General features: G+C 44.9%; 1 protein-coding gene across 3 annotated transcripts in view; it reads right to left on the bottom strand.

The window, feature by feature from the left end:
- Window positions 1-17,650: 17,650 nt before the first annotated feature.
- Window positions 17,651-19,256, bottom strand: part of SOBP (sine oculis binding protein homolog) — a 226,740-nt gene continuing 225,134 nt past the window's right edge. For 2 of the 3 annotated variants that reach the window (XM_084831334.1, XM_084831342.1), the window contains one exon: window positions 17,651-18,499. The gene's annotated coding sequence lies outside the window, so the exon portion shown is untranslated. The remainder of the gene's footprint in view (window positions 18,500-19,256) is intronic. The other variant, XM_084831325.1, reaches the window with a different exon arrangement.

The following is a 19,256-nucleotide window of genomic DNA, read 5'->3' as shown; positions in this document are numbered from 1 at the left end:
GATTAGGAAGTTTGTGATAAAGAAAAGCCAGGCTCCTGGCTGACATATGATCTTTCTTTTGGCTTGAAGCAACCCTGTTTCTGCAAGGCTGGCCCATCAAGCGGGCCTGGCTCGTGTTTCACTACTAAATCTGAGTCAACAATCTCTAATCTGGACACTGGGCTCAGGACCCAGGCTCAGGTTGCAGTTGGAAGCAGACAACAGGCACAAGTGGTGAGGGAGGAAAAAGACAACCTTTGTTTTTTATTGGATCCTCACAGGACACAGGACAGAGGCGAGGCGGTGTGTCCTTTTGCTCTCTTCAGCCAGATAAAGGTTTGCACCTCTCTTGCCCTGAAATTGCCTGTCCTGACACTTATTTTAAGCATACCAAGATCGATGCCCCAGAACCAGGGACCCAAGTTTGTAGCGCTGCTCAGATTTGGAGTTCTTTTTATCTTTCTGACACATGATACCATGACATAAGCTGCCTGCAGTGAAGTTGCTATGCAGATATACAGTTTCTGGAAAGTTACACCAGGAAAGTGAACCCCCACTGATGGATTAGCATTTCACAAAGAGAAGCAGGGTTTTTTAAAAAACAAAACAAAAAACAGACAGCAGTTAGGTTAAAAAGCTAAAATAAAATTTAGAAAGAAAAGAAAGGGGGAAAAGGTGAATCAAACCTTTATGAGAACAATGTCTTTCACCTCCCTTCCGTTTTTAAAAGGATCAATAAGTAGGCACATATCCAGTTCCCTTCCTGGTTTTTAGGCTGCCTCAGTCTAACTATTGTATATAATGGATGCACCGTGTGTTTAAAAACAGTAACAAAGTAAGGGGAAAGACAGTATTGTGCTCATTTCTTAATGTCATTTGGTGCTTTACAATTTATTTATTTTTTTTAAAGCAAGAAAAGTCTCAAGACATCTGATGTCTGGGGCAGAGAGCCAAGAAAACACCACCACTTTCCTGGCTCCTCAGCTCCTCAGGTCAAGAATCCGAACAAAGGGGCAGCTCTGTGTGGAAGGTCACAGGGTCCTGCTCTGCCATTCCCTAATACAGGAAATGGAGTTTGGAAAGGAAAGAAAAAAGAGATGGCATTTTCTTACACTGAAAGAAATATTTTCAGCAACATTCAGAAACCATAAAAAGTACTCAGTTCAAATGACCTAACCCTCGATATAAAGTTCTGTCTGATTTCCCACCTCCCTCAAGTTTCTCAGGTAAAGTACCCATGAGTATTGAGTTAAACATAAAAAGGCCAACCAAACTTAACGAGGCCCTGTCTGCAAGGCAAATTCTGGTTGGTTGCTGCTATCACATGGTCACATTATGTGATATTATGCCACAAACCAACCCCAACTCATGTGACAGAATGCATCCAGAAGTTCTTGAGAGGGACCAGTACAGAGCCAGCACTTCAAACACTCTGGAAAAGTGAAGACTACTTTGGAAGGCAAACACATCCTAAGATTGAGACTCCTGTCACCACCTCCCCTGGTTTTCTGGACATCAACCAACCATATTCTTCTGAAATGGTCCCATGACCTGGTAATCCTTGATCATTCACCACAAGCCTAGGACAATATCCAAAGCACTCCTAAAGGGCTGTTGCACTTTTCACACTTTAGCCTGAGACATGCATCCAGGTGGACTGGACAAGTCCTACATCTGGAGGCCCCCCAGTTAGGGAAGGCTGCTCTAACATGTCTTGGGGAGGGGCATTGCCATGTGTGTCTATGATATATATGAGGTGGGACGGCGCATCCAATTTTAGGGCAGCTTCCTACTTCAGTGAAAGCCAGTGGAGGCTAGTGGCTCCAATGTCAGTGGGGCAGTAAATCCACTCCAGGTTCCAGTCAGAACCAGTCAGAATTCTGAAGGAGCCATCCAAGGTGCTTTGCAACTTTAGAGTTCTGACTGGTTCTGACTGAAACCCGGAGTGGACTCACCATTCCACTGATATCAGAGCCACCAGCCTCCACTGGTGAAAGCCCCTCTTGTAAGATCTTCAGATATGGCAATCCATTTTTGGTTTCCATATTAACATACATGGCTGGCTGGGGCATGCTGGGAGCTGTAGGACTTTTTTTTCTATCTAAACATGCATAGGATTGCACACTTACAGTACAATCCTATGTATGTCTACTCACAAGTATGTCCCATTACACTCAAGAGCCTTTCTCCATGAGGTGTTTATTGTGCACTCATGACTGCTCACTCACGATAGTTTGTGAGTGCTTTACACAGCAGCATCCTCCTCCAGGGCCATTCCTGTGCTTTGCAACCGTTGTCATGCTCCCCCCCTGCCCCGGAGGAAAGTGTGGTATTATTTAGAAATGGTGGAATGAGAGTCTCATGAAATTCCGCAATTCCACTTCACCACACTGCTATCTAATGGTTGTATAACGAAACGTATAGAAAAGCAGAGAAAGACACCCCACCCACCCCGGAAAAAAGCACATGTGCCGATCTTAATCCTGCAAAGAATCTAGAAGCAGAAGCCTTAGTGCAGGATAAATGCCTCATGCAGAAATTCCCTTAGTGCACCTTACTCCAAGGTAAGTGGATACAGGACTGTAGTCTTAATTAATTGGTTTAAGTAATAGATTTGAAACATTGTTAAAACAGCCTTCTGCAACCCAGTGCTGTCCAGATGTTCTCAGCTACAACTCCCAGCACTTCCTAGGGATGTCAGAGAAATTCGCAATGGATTCAAATGAGTTCAGATTTCTATAAATCTGACCTCTGGATTCTGCAGCAGACTGGCTTTTTCCAAGTCACGCAGTTTTTGCCGACTTCCAGACTGGTTTATAACCGGGGGGGGGGGGGAGGATTTGTGCTAATCTACATTAGTGCTAGTGTGCATTAGCATGTTAGTTAATGAGCATTAGCACTGATTCACATTTGCTGAAGTGCAGAAGTGCACATTAGTGCTGTAACGAATTAGCGCATGTAGAATGGAATTCTGATTTTAAAAATGTGATTCCGTCAATGAGCAGAGGATGGAAGGAAAGACTCCTGACAATCTGCGAAACACAGATGGAACAGATTTAACAAAATTCGGATGATTGGCCATGCTGGCTGGGGTGGATGGGAACTGAAGTCCAAAACATCTAGAGGACACCAGGTAGGGATGGTGTAGGAGTTTGAGGAGGGGGTGGAGTCTAACAGACTCCCCCCCCCGCCCCAACTGCTCTCCCAGACCCTGCTTGCTGAGTCATGGGGCGCTGATGGACCCAGCCACCGAGCACCCCAGAGCTCAGTGAGTGGCTGGGAGCGCCACTGAGGACCTGTCCTGCCCCCGCAGGCTGCCAAGGATGCCCTTGACAGCCAGCACAGGCAGGAGGGGCCTCAACAGCTCCCCAGCACTCTAGCCCTCTCCTTCTTCTGAGGAAGACAGGGCTAGAGCACTTGGGGGTGCGCCATGCTGAGGACTCTGGCAGTCAGGCACTTGTGTGCATAAATCACCAGGGCTTGACCATCAGAGTCCTTGGCGTGGAGGACGGGTGGCTCACATGGCTCAGCAGGCAGGCGGGGCGAGCAGGGAGGCTCGCCAAGCGGATCCGGTCCACGATGGCTGGTGCAGCAGCTTCTCAAGCTCCCTTGTGCCCCGGAGGGAGATGGGTCCATCCATCCCTAGCCCCAGGTTGGGGAAAGCTGCTCTTAAAGGTGCCCTGATAATCAGGTGGCCAGTTTTAAAACATTTTTCCTTTTTCCCCCCAAGAATTTTTAAAAATTAGAGAATGGCAAAGGACTGTCTTAGAAGAAGCATTCTCTCTTGGAATGAGATACAGGGAAATGACTTTCACCACATTAGGACTATTATGACACAGATACATCACCTTAAAAAAGCAAGGAAGTGTTTTCTTTTTTCCTTTAGAGCTGATCTGTTTTGCTTTGGTTTTTGCATATGCAGCCACAGGGCTAAAACAACGACAATGGCTGCACTTGGTATGTCTGCTTCAAACGCTGGGGAACAGGCAAGACCTCGGTGATTAGGTATACAGACAGTCCACGTTCAGAGATGGAGAAGTATTCCCCCCCCCTCTTCTTGCTGTGCACAATACACTCCATTGTTTTTATTTGTAGCACTTTAGGAGGTGCCAGCTAAAATACAAAACTGCCCCTTCCAAAACAACCAGCACTAGTCAGATAGCGGTGTCCACAATGTTGTGTACCTAAAGCCACAGGAAGGTATTGGAGAGGGCCATCTCTGCTGATGAGGACCTATCTATGGATGGATGGATAGATGGATGGATGGATAGTGAGATAGTGTTTATTCACTAAACCACAGGTGGTTTCTCTTCCATCGGCCACAACCATCGGCTATGCTGGCTAGTGCTGATGAGAGCTGCAGCCCAGCATCTGGGAAGGGGCTATGACTGAGTGGTAGAGCCCCTGCTTTGCATGCACAAGGTCCCGGGTTCAGTCACTGGCTTCTCCAGGTAGGACTGGAAAATCTCCTGCCTGAAACCCAGGAGAGATGTTGCCAGTCAGTGCCGACAATACTGGGCCACATGGACTCAGTACAAGGCAGATTTCTCTGTTCCTACTTGGAGGGCCGTGAGTTGCCCACCCCTGCACTTAGCCACAGGACTATTCATGTAGCCCTTTCCTGAGAAAGCAATGGTGCAAGGCTTTCTCTTCCACTGCAAGAATGCCATACTGCAATAAGAACTTCTACTTCTTTCCTTTGGGGCACTGCATTCTCCCTCTGTAACACTAGAACTCACACCTCTTCCCCCCCAAAATTGGGAAGGTGAAAAGGCCTTTCTTCTACTGCAAGCCTACTCCCATTCCAGCCACTCCTCCATTGCACCGTATTACATAAGTATACCGTGTACCTGAGTAATCCTGACGGCACTGCAGTTGCAGGATCAGGATTAGCGCCACAATAGCATTAAGAGGAAAGCAAATCCAGATGTTCCGGAGGATCTATAGAATAATCCCTGATTAGCATTTTAGTCAAAGGACATGGAAGATGTGTGCTGATAAGCAAGCTCATGGAGGGGGCAGTTAATGCAGCCTTCCCCCATGCTGGTGCCCTCCAGACTACAACTGCATGGTCATGCTGGCTAGGAAAGATGGGAGTTGCAATCTGACACATCTGGAGGATGCCCAGCTAGGGAAGGCGGCTCTCCAGTCTGAGCCACTCTTTCTAGTAAGTATGAACAATGACTCGATGGTCTTATAGGCCCCTTCCAACCCTACTATTCTATTATGCTATTCTATGATAGTGGAGCAGCTTACATGTTTTCAGCTAATCAAAATCAGGTCTGATTCTTTGTTCTTCCCACCCTTACTCACTTTATGTTGTAGAAATGGATACATTCAGAACTGTATAGTACCACTGTTTGTTTTTAAAAGACTGACTCGAGTGAAGACTTCTTCTACCAGATCCACTTCCTATGCATATGACGGGAGGTGGACTCTCAATCAGTGACTGCATTTGGACAATTGTGGGGGCCAAAGACGCCATTCTGGCTTCTTCCCCTGTCCCGATGTGTGCCACGAGCATGACCGCAATTTGCATAATTACACATGATGCGGCGTGGGTTGCCGTGTTGTCTGAACCTTGAGTGCTACATGGCAGGGGTGGCTTCTTATCCATGCTACAACCCCTACTACAAGCCATAAGGTTATGGCATGGGTAAGAAGCCACCCCCACCATGCTGCACACCGCGTTCAGATGACATGGCAACCCACACGGCATCGTGGGAAATTATGCAAATTGCGGTTGCATGCACAGCACACGAGGGGGTGGGGGAAGAAGCCATGATGGCTTCTTTTGCCCTCGTGATCATCTGAACCCAGTCTATCATTCTTTCTTTGATTTCATTGGAGGAGTGCAGGCAAGGGAGAGGCTGCAGCAGGGATTAGGAACCCCATATGCCTGCAAGCCTAATCCGGTCCGTGGAGTTTCCCCATCCAGGCTGTGAAGCCTCCTTGTATTCCTCCAGGGGATGGGACTTGACCTTCAGACCCCGCCCCCTGAGGGAATCCCTGCTGTGATCAGAGATAATGTGTGTGTGTGTGTGTGTGTGCACGCGCATGTGTAGGAATTTCTTGTCCCAACATTTCCCATAGAAGAACTATGAAGCACATGGTCTTCGATGTCTATATACCAATGCCCAGAGTATGGGAAACAAACAGAACGAACTTGAACTCTTAATACAAGAGGGAAATTATGACCTGATAGGTATAACTGAGACTTGGTGGGATGACTCTCATGACTGGAATACAGCAGTTGAAGGATATAACTTGTTCAAAAGGAACAGGAGGAACAGAAAGGGAGGTGGGGTTGCACTGTATGTGAAAAATACATATCTCTGCACAGAAATACAGGAGGAGGAGCTTGGTAGCCCCATCGAGAGCATCTGGGTTGAAATAAATGGAGCAAAGAAGAAAAGGAACCTGGTGGTCGGAGTCTACTACCGGCCACCCAATCAAGAAGAAGACAAGGATGAAACTTTTGAAAAGCAAATAGCCAATGTTTTAAGGAAGCATGATGTAGTAGTAATGGGGGACCTCAATTTCCCCGATATTTGTTGGGAGACAAATTCTGCAAAACATGGCCCCTCCAGGAAATTCCTGACTTGTGTGGCGGATAACTTCCTCCTACAGAAAGTAGAGGAAGGAACTAGAGGATCGGCTATCCTTGACTTGATCCTAACCAACAGAGATTACTTAGTGGATAAAGTAGCAGTTACAGGAACTCTGGGGGAAAGCGACCATGTTGTACTTGAGTTCTTGGTTCTAAGGGAAGCAAAAGCCGAGTGTAGTCAAACGCGTACCCTGGATTTTAGGAAAGCTGATTTTCATAAACTCAGAACAATGATCAGTAAGGTCCCATGGCAAGCGATGCTAGTGAGAAAAGGAGTCCAAGATGGGTGGGAGCTTTTAAAAAAGGAAATTCTCAAGGCACAATCACAAGCAATTCCAACAAGAAGAAAAGGTGGAAGACAACAGAAGAAGCCAATGTGGCTTCACAAAAAGCTTAGAGATGACCTGAAAACAAAAAAAGGACACATATAGGAAGTGGAAAGAAGGCCAAGTAACAAAGGAAGAGTACAGGCAGATAGCACAGAATTGCAGGGATGGCGTCAGGAAGGCTAAAGCTGAGAATGAGCTGAGGTTAGCAAGGGATGTTAAAAACAACAAAAAGGCTTTCTTCAGCTACGTGCATAGTAAAAGACAGAGGAAAGAAATGGTGGTTCAGCTATTAAATAAGGATGGCAAAACGATAACAGATGACAAAGAAAAGGCAGAGGTGCTCAATTCCTACTTTGGCTCAGTCTTCTCCCAAAAGAAGGTCTATGACCCCCCTGGCAAAGGCGAAGTAAAGGCTGAAGGGGCAGGATTGCAGCTTGAGATCGACAGGCATATGGTCAAGGAACACCTCATTACTTTGAATGAGTTCAAATCTCCAGGGCCAGATGAACTGCATCCTAGAGTCATAAAGGAACTGGCAGAAGAACTCTCAGAACCGCTGTGTATTGTCTTTGAGAAATCATGGAGGACGGGGGAAGTGCCAGATGACTGGAGGAGGGCTAACGTTGTCCCTATCTTCAAAAAGGGTAAAAAGGAGGAACCTGGGAACTACAGACCAGTCAGTCTGACATCAATCCCTGGGAAAATTCTGGAGCAGATCATAAAGCAATCCATCTGGAAGCACCTTGACAACAATGCCGTGATTACTCGAAGCCAACATGGATTTGTCAAAAACAAGTCCTGCCAGACAAATCTGATCTCATTTTTTGATCAAGTCACCTCCCTTGTAGACCGTGGGAATGCTGTAGACATCATATACCTCGACTTCAGCAAAGCTTTTGACAAAGTGCCCCATGATATCCTGATGAGCAAACTAGCTCAAAGTGGGCTAGATGAAACAACGATCCGGTGGATCCACGGTTGGCTACAGAATCGGACTCAAAGAGTGCTTATCAATGGGACCTTCTCAAGCTGGGGAGAGGTAACAAGTGGGGTACCGCAGGGCTCAGTCCTGGGCCCAGTGCTCTTCAACATTTGTATTAATGACTTGGAGGAGGAGGTGCAGGGAATGCTGATCAAATTTGCAGATGACACAAAATTCGGAGGGATAGCTAATACTTTGGAAGACAGAAACAAAATTCAAAGTGATCTGGATAGACTGGAGTGCTGGGCAGAAAACAACAGAATGACATTTAATAGGGATAAATGCCAAGTTCTGCACCTAGGAAAAAGAAACCAAATGCACAGTTACAAGATGGGGGATACGTGGCTCAACCACACTACAAGCGAGAAGGATCTTGGAATTGTTGTCGATCACAAGCTGAATATGAGCCAACAATGTGATGTGGCTGCAGAAAAGGCAAATGCTCTTTTGGGCTGCATTCATAGAAGCATCGCTTCCAAATCCCGGGAAGTACTAGTTCCACTCTACTCAGCACTGGTTAGGCCTCATCTGGAGTACTGTGTCCAGTTCTGGGCACCACACTTGAAGAAGGATGCAGACAAACTGGAGAGGGTTCAAAGGAGGGCAACAAAGATGATCAGGGGACTGGAAACAAAGCCCTATGAAGAGAGACTAAAAGAACTGGGCATGTTTAGCCTTGAGAAGAGAAGACTGAGGGGAGATATGATAGCACTCTTCAAGTACTTGAAAGGTTGTCACAGAGAAGAAGGCCAGGATCTCTTCTTGATCATCCCAGAGTGCAGGACACGGAATAATGGGCTCAAGTTACAGGAAGCCAGATTCTGGCTGAACATCAGGAAAAACTTCCTGACTGTAAGAGCAATACGACAATGGAACCAATTACCTGGGGAGGTGGTGGGCTCTCCCACACTGGAGGCCTTTAAGATGAGGCTGGACAGCCATTTGTCAGGGATGCTCTGACTTGGATTTCTGCATTGAGCAGGGGGTTGGACTCGATGGCCTTGTAGGCCCCTTCCAGCCCTACTATTCTATGATTCTATGAAGTATGTGTAGATCTTTTTTTTTTCCTTTAACACCATGGGGAGGAGAGGGTTTATGAGAAAGAGAAAAAGGGCAACTCTGGGAGGGAGCCAGAGCTGCCAAAAGGTACCCTCTGGGAAGAATTGCAAGACCTGGTTCTCTGCTTTTGCAAGATGCGTGGGGTGGTCTCTCTCTGTGCTGCAAATAGGGTCCTAGCAAGCTATTCCATTAGGTGAAAAATCAGGTGACTTTAGGGCTTTTGATAGGATTGAAGATCCAAGTGGAAGGAAAACAGCAGGGAATAGTGGCTAAGGGCATAATCCTATGCATGTTTAGCCAGAAAAAAAAGGCCTTCAACTTCCAGCATGCCCCAGCCAGCATGCCCCATCCCCATGGCTGGCTGGGGCATGCTGGAAGTTGTAGGCCTTCTTGCTGTCTAAAAATACATAGGATTGCGTCCTATCTTAAGTTAGTCGGTTCAATAGAAGATACTGTGATGTTGCACAAGAACTGTAATGTCTTCCAATACATTTTCCCTTCTCCTGTCTCTGCATCTTATCTTCCAGAATGGGAAAGAGACTGGCTTGTTCTCTCTTACAGTGCACTCTGCTTAATGAATAATGCTGAGTGTTGGCAGAGTTAGACTTTGCTAGAAGACCACTAAAAACAAGCAGCCATATTTAACACTTGCAGAATTTCACTGATCTTTCTCAGTTCACACCAGGGATTAATTTGATTTCAATATGAAGTAGGCTTCTTTTGCATAATGCATAACACCTTTAGCTCTTCAATTTTATTTACTATTTTATATGCATTTGGAGAGTGTTTCACTGGAATATGGATGGCTGTGTCTTACTGTGCATATTCTGTACAATTATTTTTAAAGTTTAAAATCTAAAGTCACTTAATATGGATTTTAACCATAGATAAAATAGAAAATTATATTATTTTAGAATATTGATGCCAAGTTGGTTTTGTTTGTTTTTAAATTACCTTATTCTTGGAATAATATAATCTAATTTATGGAAAGGGCATAATGTAAGAAGGAAGGCTAAGTCTTGCAACTGATTATATGGATCCATTCTAATCCAGTTTCAGGTCTGGTTTAGGGATGGAAATGGCCTTGGCTGCCCTGATGGATGTCTTATGCTGGGAGATGGATGGATGGATGGAGTGCAGCACTATTAGTTCTCTTGGACCCCCTGGTAGGTTTCAGTACTATCGACCAAGGTGTCCTTCTGGGATGGTCAACTGAGTTGGGCATGGGAGGCCCAGTATTGTAGGGACTCCAGTCTGGAAGACAACTCTCAGAAGGTGGTGCTGGGAGACTTCTGTTCTGCCCTGTGGCCTTCTGCAAACAGGATGCCACATTGTTCAGTCTTGTTCCCCGTTCTTTTTAGAATCTTCATGAAGCCACTGGGGGAAGTCATCTGGAGGTTTGAACTGTGGGGTCAGCAGTATGCTGATGACATGGAGCTCTACCTCTGTTTTCCATCTGCAAATCCCAGGGAGGCTGTGGAACACTTGACTAAGTGTCTGGAGGTGGTTTGGGGATGGATGCATAACTCAGGCAAGATGAAGTTTAATCTGCGCAAGATGGAAGTGTTGTGAGCAGGAAACAAGCTGATCTCAATACTGGGGAGCAACCAGTTCTGGATGGGGTTACACTGCCACTGAAGGACCTGTTTGGAGGTTCTTCTGGCTTGGCACTGTCTGTGGAAGCACAAGTAGCAGTGGTGGCCAGGAGTGCCTTTTACTAGCTTAAGCTGGTATGACAGGTGTGACCCTACGTGGAGAAAGCAGATCAAGCCTCAGTCATGCATGCAAGGGTTGTATCCAGATGACTGTAATGTTCTCTCTGCATAGGGCTGACTCTGAAGACAATTTGGAAACTTCAGCTGGTGCAGAATGCACTTGGGTTTTCACTGGGCCAGAAGGTATAACACTCATCCTATGCCAGTTACACTGGTTACCAGTGCATTTCCAGGCGCAATTCAAACTGCTGGTTTTGGCCTTTAAAGTTCTAAATGGATCTGGGACAGTTTTTTTAAGGACCTCCTGCACCCACGTGAAACTGTCCATGCTTTAAGATCAGCATCAAAGGCCCGACTTGTTGGCTTCCTTTAAGATCAACTAAATCAGCAGGCACTAGGGACTAGGATCACCTACCTTATAGAGTGTCCTCCCAAGGGATGTGTGGCTGGCTTTCTCAGTTGTGGCATTTAAAAAGGCTTTGAAAACCCACCTGTTTTGAATAGCTGTTCATTAATTTTTTATTTGTTATGCTGCTGTTTTACTAATGTTTGACTGTTATGCCATTGGGAATGTTTTTGTACTGGCTGAATTATATTCTAATGTATTGCTGGCTTTTTTATTTTTTATTTTATATGTTTTATTATAGTACTGTATTTTTATTTTTATACTCATATTTTGTTTGCCACCTTGGGTGGACTTGGTCAACAAAGCTTGTAAATATGTAAATAAATACATAAATCTGGAAAGCCATCATCATCATCCACATATAAAGTGCCTAAAATTTTCTAAGCACTGTACATACAGTCAGGGCCAGAAGTATTGGAACAAGGATAACTGTTCTGGCAGTTGGCCTCCGTACACCACCACATTGAAGTTGAAAGGAAACACACCCAGGTGGGAGCGAAGTCAGGACTGTCAGCTGTAATTCAAGGGGTTTGGCAAAAGTGGGGCACTAACCATTCAGGAAGGACAGCCAGTGGCATGCACACACACCCATCGTTGGTGGCTCATAAGTAATGGAACGAATGGCTGACAAGCAGGTGCACGGCCAGATGTGGCCTGTTTCCTGGGTACCCCATGACCAATCAAGCAGAGAAAAGGCCTGGAGGTGGTTCTGAGTGTTACATTTGCATTTGGTAGCTGTTCACTGGAACTCCCAACATGAGGGCCAAAGAGGTGTCCATGCGAGTGAAGGAGGCCATCATTAGGCTGAGGAAACTAAATAAACCCATCAGAGAGATAGCAAAAACAGTGGGAGTGGCCAATACAACAGTTTGGAACATCCTGAAAAAGAAGGAATTACCTGGCAAGCTCAGCAACAGCAAAAGGCCTGGGAGACCACGGAAGACAACTCAAGTGGATGACCGCAGAATTCTGCTCATGGTGAAGAGCAACCCTTTCACAACAGCTAGCCAGGTCAAGAACGCTGTTGTGGAGGTAAGCATGTCATTGTCAACATCTACAGTCAAGAGACGGCTTTATGAATGTAAACACAGAGCCTTCACAACAAGGTGCAAACCACTGGTAACGCTCAAGAACAGACAGGCCAGATTAGCCTTTGCCAGCAAACACCTAAAAAAGCCTGCCCAGTTCTGGAATAAGATTCTTTGTACTGATGAGACCAAGATTAACTTGTACCAGAATGATGGGAAGAGAAAAGTATGGAGAAGGAAAGGAACAGCTCATGATCCAAAGCATACTACATCATCTGTCAAACATGGTGGAGGCAGTGTTATGGCATGGGATGTATGGCTGCCAATGGAACCAGGTTACTGGTGTTTATTGATGACCTGACTGCTGATAAAAGCAGCAGGATGAATTCTAAAGTATATGGGGCTATACTTTCTGCTCAGATTCAGCCGAATGCTGCCAAACTGATAGGACACCGCTTCATATTGCAGATGGAGAATGACCCAAAACATACAGCAAAAGCTACCCAAGAGTTTCTCAAGGCAAAGAAGTGGGATGTTCTTCAATGGCCAAGTCAGTCACCTGATCTCCACCCAATAGAGCATGCTTTTCACTTACTGAAGACAAGACTGAAGGCAGAAAGACCTACAAACAAGCAGCAGGTGAAGGCAGCTGCAGTAAAGGCCTGGCAAAGCATCTCAAGGGAGGGAACTCAGCATTTGGTCGTGTCCATGGGTTCCAGACTTCAGGCAGTCATTGACTGCAAAGGATTTTCATCCAGGTATTAAAGGCGATCCTGAAGTTTGAAATGATGTTGGTTTGTTCCATTACTTATGAGCCACCAACGATGGGGTGTGTGTGTATGCCACTGGCTGTCCTTCTTGAATGGTTAGTGCCCCACTTTTGTCAAACCCCTTGAATTACAGCTGAAAGTCCTGACTTCGCTCCCATCTGGGTGTGTTTCCTTTCAACTTCAATGTGGTGGTGTACAGAGGCCAACTGCCAAAACAGTTATCCTTGTTCCAATATTTCTTTCCCTGACTGTATATTGAAAAACACAGTCCCTGCCTGCAGGTTCACAGTCTAATAGACAAAAGGAAAAAGGAATGGGGAGGAAAGACCATTACTGCTCCGACAGATGGATGGGGCCAGGTTGGTCTCTCCCTTGCAGTGTTGTGCTTCCTGGGAGGCAGGGAGTACAGTGGCCAGCAGCCCTTGGTCACCTAACGATTACTGAGGACAAAGTCTTTTGCCCTGAAAGAATGTGCATCTTTGGTAACAATTGCAGTGCTTAGACAAAGAGGATATCAATACACTATGCTAAGGATCAGGAACTGAATGGCCCAGGGCTAAATCCAGTTCCCTGGGAAGGATGAGCTGATGCCTTTAGTTGCCAACCCAGAGGCATGTACAGAGGGAATGGTAGATGTGACTGGTAGAATAGAGCTTGCTGGCCACCCAGTTGGGAGATGCCCTTTCTTTTAAACTGGTTGCTGAGCAGTGTGAACAGAATGCTGGACTAGATGGACCCTTGATCTAACCCAGCATGGCTCTTCTTATGTTCTTATGTTCTGAATAATTTCAGATGATAATAATTAGAGTTGTAGCAAACCATTTTCTAAGGTCTCTGGTATTACTGTACTTTCCATGCAGGATGGTGTGCTTTGCCGTTTTCTTATTATATTTACTTTATAAATGTGAAACACTGTCTTTAAGGGCATAGTCCAGGTGTTTGGTCCAAATAAATCAATCTTCTGCAGGATAGATTTATAAGGTTTATTCCTGACATTTTTTTAAGCATGAAGAGGGAAGCACTTGGCCTTCATGAGGAAATCACAAGGGAGTTAAAACTGGCTAGTCTCAAATGAAAAATGTGGAGAATGTGTTAGTTTTTCCTAGGCAGTGACTCCTTCGATACATGTTTGTGCAAGCATCAGGAGTGTAGTGGTGGGGGGTCTTACAGGGATGAAGACCCAGGACTTTTTGAAGAGCCAGGTCTCAGCCTGGTCCCTCCCACTCCCAGCCTACCACTGTGGGCCAGGCTCTTCCAGCTGTCTCCTCCCCTTCCCTGCCGCCGAGTGAGGGTGAAGCTTCCATAGACTATCATATTTTGAAAGCCTAAAGTGTTTGTGTTTGAGTGAGTGAGTGAAAAAGATTTCAACACCCCTGCATTTTTTCTCAGACATCCGATTGAAATACCATTGCCTTACTTTCAGCTGCACTGTTTTTGGATCCCAGTTGAAGGCTGTATATCTTACAAGGTTGTGCAATCTTAGAAGGGGGCGTGGCTGTGAGGGGGCGTGGCTGTGATTGTCACGAAGGGACCCTGCACTTCGGAATTTGCCACTACACTACTGGCAAGCGTGTACATGTGCAGTCAAAACTGACAAGGTGCTTCTGCTTTGCCTTGAAACTAGCCAGTTTCAGCTTCCACTGAAGTCCCCTATTTTCACAGTTGGCACTGGAGGTAGGGTCCCAAGATGGGGAAGGCACAAGAAGGTTGTGTCCCTCATTACCAGAGATGTTATGGGCACTGACAAATGGGTGCCAATGACACTAACTCAGTCACATTCTGGTAGGGATGTGTGAATTCACCCCTGTCTGGGTTCTCTGGATTCCTGCCCAGCCCCTGCCCCCGCTCGCCAGTCCCCAGACTGTGCTCGAACCCCTCCCAAGCTCGGCGAGCAGCCTGTAGTCACCCCAGCAGCCTCACCAAGCTCTAAAAAAATAAAAAATGGCGATCACAAAAATGCGCATGTTTTTGTATGCACGGAAATGTGCATTTTGCAAATGTGCATATTGTCACATGTGAAATGTGCATTTTTGCAAAGGCACATATTAGTGTGTGTATGAAAATGTGCATTTTTCATAAAATACACATTTTTGTGCAGACGCGAATATGTGCACTTGCAAAATGCACATTTTTGTGGTTGCGCCAATTTGCGCATTTTTGCAATCATCATTTTCTTTCTCAAAAGATGGCAACCACGAAGCTCGATGAGGCTGCCAGGGTGAGTGCAGGCCATTTGCCGAGTGCAGGCAGCGGGTGGGCAGGGGCAAGGGCTCGGCGAGTAAGGCTCGGGGATGCAGGCAGGAGCAGGTCCACTGGATTCCCGGACTGAACTGGGCACCTGTGCCATCCCTACATTCTAGGTAGAACTCCACATTGCTAGCTGAGAAAAGGATGGCATTTCTCCAGCAAAAATATCACACTGTCTGAGTGCTGGGAAGATGCACTGCCTTGAAACAGAAGTGCTTCTCTGGAGTGGAGACTTCTGGATCCAGCACCACAAGTGACCAATAATAGTGCATTTGTTCCAGTCTAAACTAATAAACTGGAAAGGCCCTAAACATTCACAAGCTTGATTAGGATTTCGTTGCCTGGCAGTATATTTTTAAGGTCACACCACTTTATGATATGCATTAGAAAGAAATCACTGTTAACAGAAGACTAATCTGATGGGCCTCCATTACATCAGTTACTCCATAGAGAAAGGAAAACACACAGAATGTGCAACACACACACACACACAAACACACTCACACGTGATAAGTAAGCAACTCCTATGAAGGTCATGTCTTAGTTTTGAACCATGTAAATATGAAAACAAGATGCTCAAGAATGATGCCAAAAATGTAATGCATGCATTTATGCAGGCAAACATTATGTGAGCAAACATTAGCAGCTTAGTTAGGAGCTCACTGGGAGGTGGGAAAGCCTAGAATTGTTACTTGTACAAGAACGGAGATGTAATTTGTGTATTAGGTCTTACACTGGCAATGAATGCAGAGGAGACTGATCCTTCTACTTGTTTGGAGCGTCACCAAACCAGAGAGAGGGGGAGGGAGAAATTGAGGGAGAGGGAGGGAGAGAGAGAGGGCGGGAGAGAGAGAGGGCTTCTCTACACAGAGTTTTTTTATCCCACAACTTTACCAGGGCTTCTGCTTCCAGATTCTTTGCGGGAATGGCTCTTTACATGCACTTCAGCTCTTTTTTTTCCTGGGGAGTTCCTTTATCTGCAAGTTCTATGTGTTTCATTATGCAGCCTCTAGATGGGACTGTGGTAGAGCTGCTTTTATAGCACAACTTCCTCTTTTCAGAGAGAAATTCACCTCGCAATAGTTAAATAGCTCATTACCCCGGATCTTTAAAAAAATGGGATAAAGGTCATAAGGCATGGGAGAGGCTCTGGAGGCTGACAGGTAAAGAACCCATAAACTTCAATGAGTAGCCAATCTCGACTGCAGGATAAAAACCTCAGGTAAAGAGGCTCAGAGTCTCCATTCACAGAAAATGTTTTTTCCATCTTCACTAAAAGAAGCTTAAAGATTAGGAGAGATGAGATCCTAAAGACTAAATTGCTTTCAAGGAGGGATATTCTCTTTAGATCCAGTGATGAATTTCACTGTATCCATTTTATCTATCAACTTCTAGAAAGAAATGAAGACCTTTTGTCCACAGAAGTTTGTTTGTTTTTTTAAAAGGAAAACAACAGCAAAGTTAAGTGTATTTCTTTTTACTTGAAGATTTATTTTGTTTTAATAAATCTGACACCAGTCAGGGAGAAAGAAAAATGGTGTGAGCCCAGAACAACCAGAAGCATCTTAAAAGTGCTTCTTTTTTCCCATAGAAATTTGTCTCTGTTAGGCTTCAAAATCACTCCATGGGCTCACGAGCTCCTTCCCTCCCCCCTCCCCATATGCCCTCCCCCCGCTCCCCTTTTTAATTTTTCATTTATTTATTTTTTTAAAAAGCGAGCTTTCTCGTTGGGTGTAATTTTCCAAGCTTTCACAGCCCTAATAAATAAGGAGCACCTGTAAAACAGTAGCTTGACTTAAGTGAATCTGTACAAAGGAAAATATAGAAATACAGTATTTACATAGTGCCCTCAGTGCACCCTCGCTATAAGGCTCTGATTTGATTGGCTTTTATTAAGACCCTGCTCCCAACACTTTTGAATCTTTCCAAATGGCTTCCTGTTTGCTAATTAAAATAGCCTTATAGTAAAGGTGTACCCTGGACACGGTAGTGTGAACAATTGCTTTATTCAAGTTAGTAAACAGTTACACTGGATCACAAGGTGATTTGAACATTTTTTATATGATTTTTTCCCATTCCCCCCACCCATAGTATTTCATCAGAATGGGATACTCCATAATTGTTTTACCAAATCAGTGCCGGCATACATGCGCTAGTGTACTTTTGGACTCTTGGCTACAACTATACAAGTGCACACAAGTAAATTCTACCCTGTTATCCTCCACCCACTGACTGAGGATTGAATTGCACATTTCTTTTAACCATGACAGGAGAAAGCAAACAGTGAAACAGAATCAGGGGGGCTCTCTTCTCACTTTACCCCTGTGTTTTCATTGGCTTGGCCATACCTTTCTAATTATCATGAAAGGGCTTCGCATCTGGAGAGATTGTCTCACTGGCTTCCTGAATCACTGAAAAACCATCAGGGTTGAAATTTCATCCAAGTCTTTCATAACACCCAGCAAATATTTTCCCCAGATAGTTTTACACCTTGAGGGGATCCTTTTTTTTTCTTTTTCTTTTTTTGGTCTTTAGTTCAACACTCTTGCTCTGTTCCCAAATGGGGTGCTATTTAGGGGAATTGAAAGAGAAAGCTGAGAGGAATAAACATTTACTGAGTTCTCTTGGCATTCAGTCTCTGAAAAACCACAGTATAAACTATTCATGCTGCTTCTTACATCTGTCAAATAAAAAAAAAAATTAAAAGCCATAAAAGTGTAACACTGAAAATATGGCATTAAAAGGGATAAAGGTGGCCTTTGTAAAAAATAACAAGGAAAAAAGTATATTAGCCAATAAAATATTCTAATAACTCTTCATTTAAAAGTGCATCATGGGTAGGAGATAGAGATGACTCTGAAGTGTCAATACTCCAGTATAACCCCTTTAACCCCCACCCCCCATCAAAACGCGAAAAGGTCCGAAACCATACAATGCAAATCACAATTCTTAGTGTAGCAGCAAAACCACAGCAGTTTTGGAGAAAAAAAATCCATTTCATTGTCCAACCTCATATATCTGAACCTTGAAGTCAGTGAGGAGAAAAAAGTACATACATTGGTCCATGTGGCTTTAGAAATCAGAGGAAAATCCTCCATCGGCAAGAAACCAAAGGGTTAGGGCGAAGGGGAGATGGTAGTTGGAATGCTGAGCATACTTCGTGGTGTCCATGATGTGCTTACAGTCTTCTGAGCCAAAGGCACCCAAGGGTTTGAGCCTTCCCTCCGAGAGAATTAATGATGGGAAGCAGCTTTGCTTACTTGACTTTTAATCAGAAGGGGTGGTGAGTGGACCAGCTGGTGTTGTTTGGTGAAGTAGCATGGTTTGCTCTGCTCCCTTTCTCCATGCAAGTTACCCTGTCAAAGTGAGCATTCCTGTAAAAACAAAGACAGGCTGGTCAGGGTCTACCTTGCATCTTCATGATTCATTACAGGTAGTGATGTTATGTTCTGGTAGGAGCTTGGATATGCCCGACACAATCTGGAAGGGGTACATTTTCAGTTTTACAGCTGATGACCAGAAACTGTGAGGATGTGTCAGCACGACATTAAGGCTTTTTTGCCTTAGGTTGTGGGGAAAGTAGCAGATGATGAATGGAGAACTTGCAGGATAAGAAGAGAGTGCACAAAACAACATATTTTCAGTTCCTTTTACTTTAATGGCTTATGCGTTTTATTGTTGTAAGCCACCTTGGGAAGGCTTCTGCCCTGAAAGGTGGCCAAGAAATATTCTAAATACATCCATCCATCCATCCATACATACATGGATCTTGAAGTCAATTCATGCCTAGACCTGAAAGAACCTTTGGGGTACAGTCTACTGATCTCTGCTTTCACATAAGTCCCACTGAAATAACTACAGGTGGGTTTGAGCCAGTGCATAGTGGATTATGACCTGAGGAACCAGTACAGCCCTCCTTGTCACTGATTAGGAAGCTAAGGTGCAATTTAACTTTCCAGATCTCTAGAGATATGAATAGCTCTGAGACCAAACACTATATAAGAGTCTTCCCCAACCTGGTGCCATCCAAATGTGTCTGACTACAGTTCCCATTATCCCCAGCCACCATTGGCAATTGGCCATGCTGGCTGGGGGTGGGGGAGCTGTGGTCCACACATCTGGAGGATGCTA

Source organism: Heloderma suspectum, chromosome 1 (genome assembly GCF_057233095.1).
Source record: "Heloderma suspectum isolate Gila_16-S chromosome 1, 16-S_ref, whole genome shotgun sequence".
NCBI lineage: Eukaryota > Metazoa > Chordata > Lepidosauria > Squamata > Helodermatidae > Heloderma > Heloderma suspectum.
Note: the sequence above shows the minus strand (reverse complement) of the source record. Positions and strands in the feature narration are given on the sequence as shown.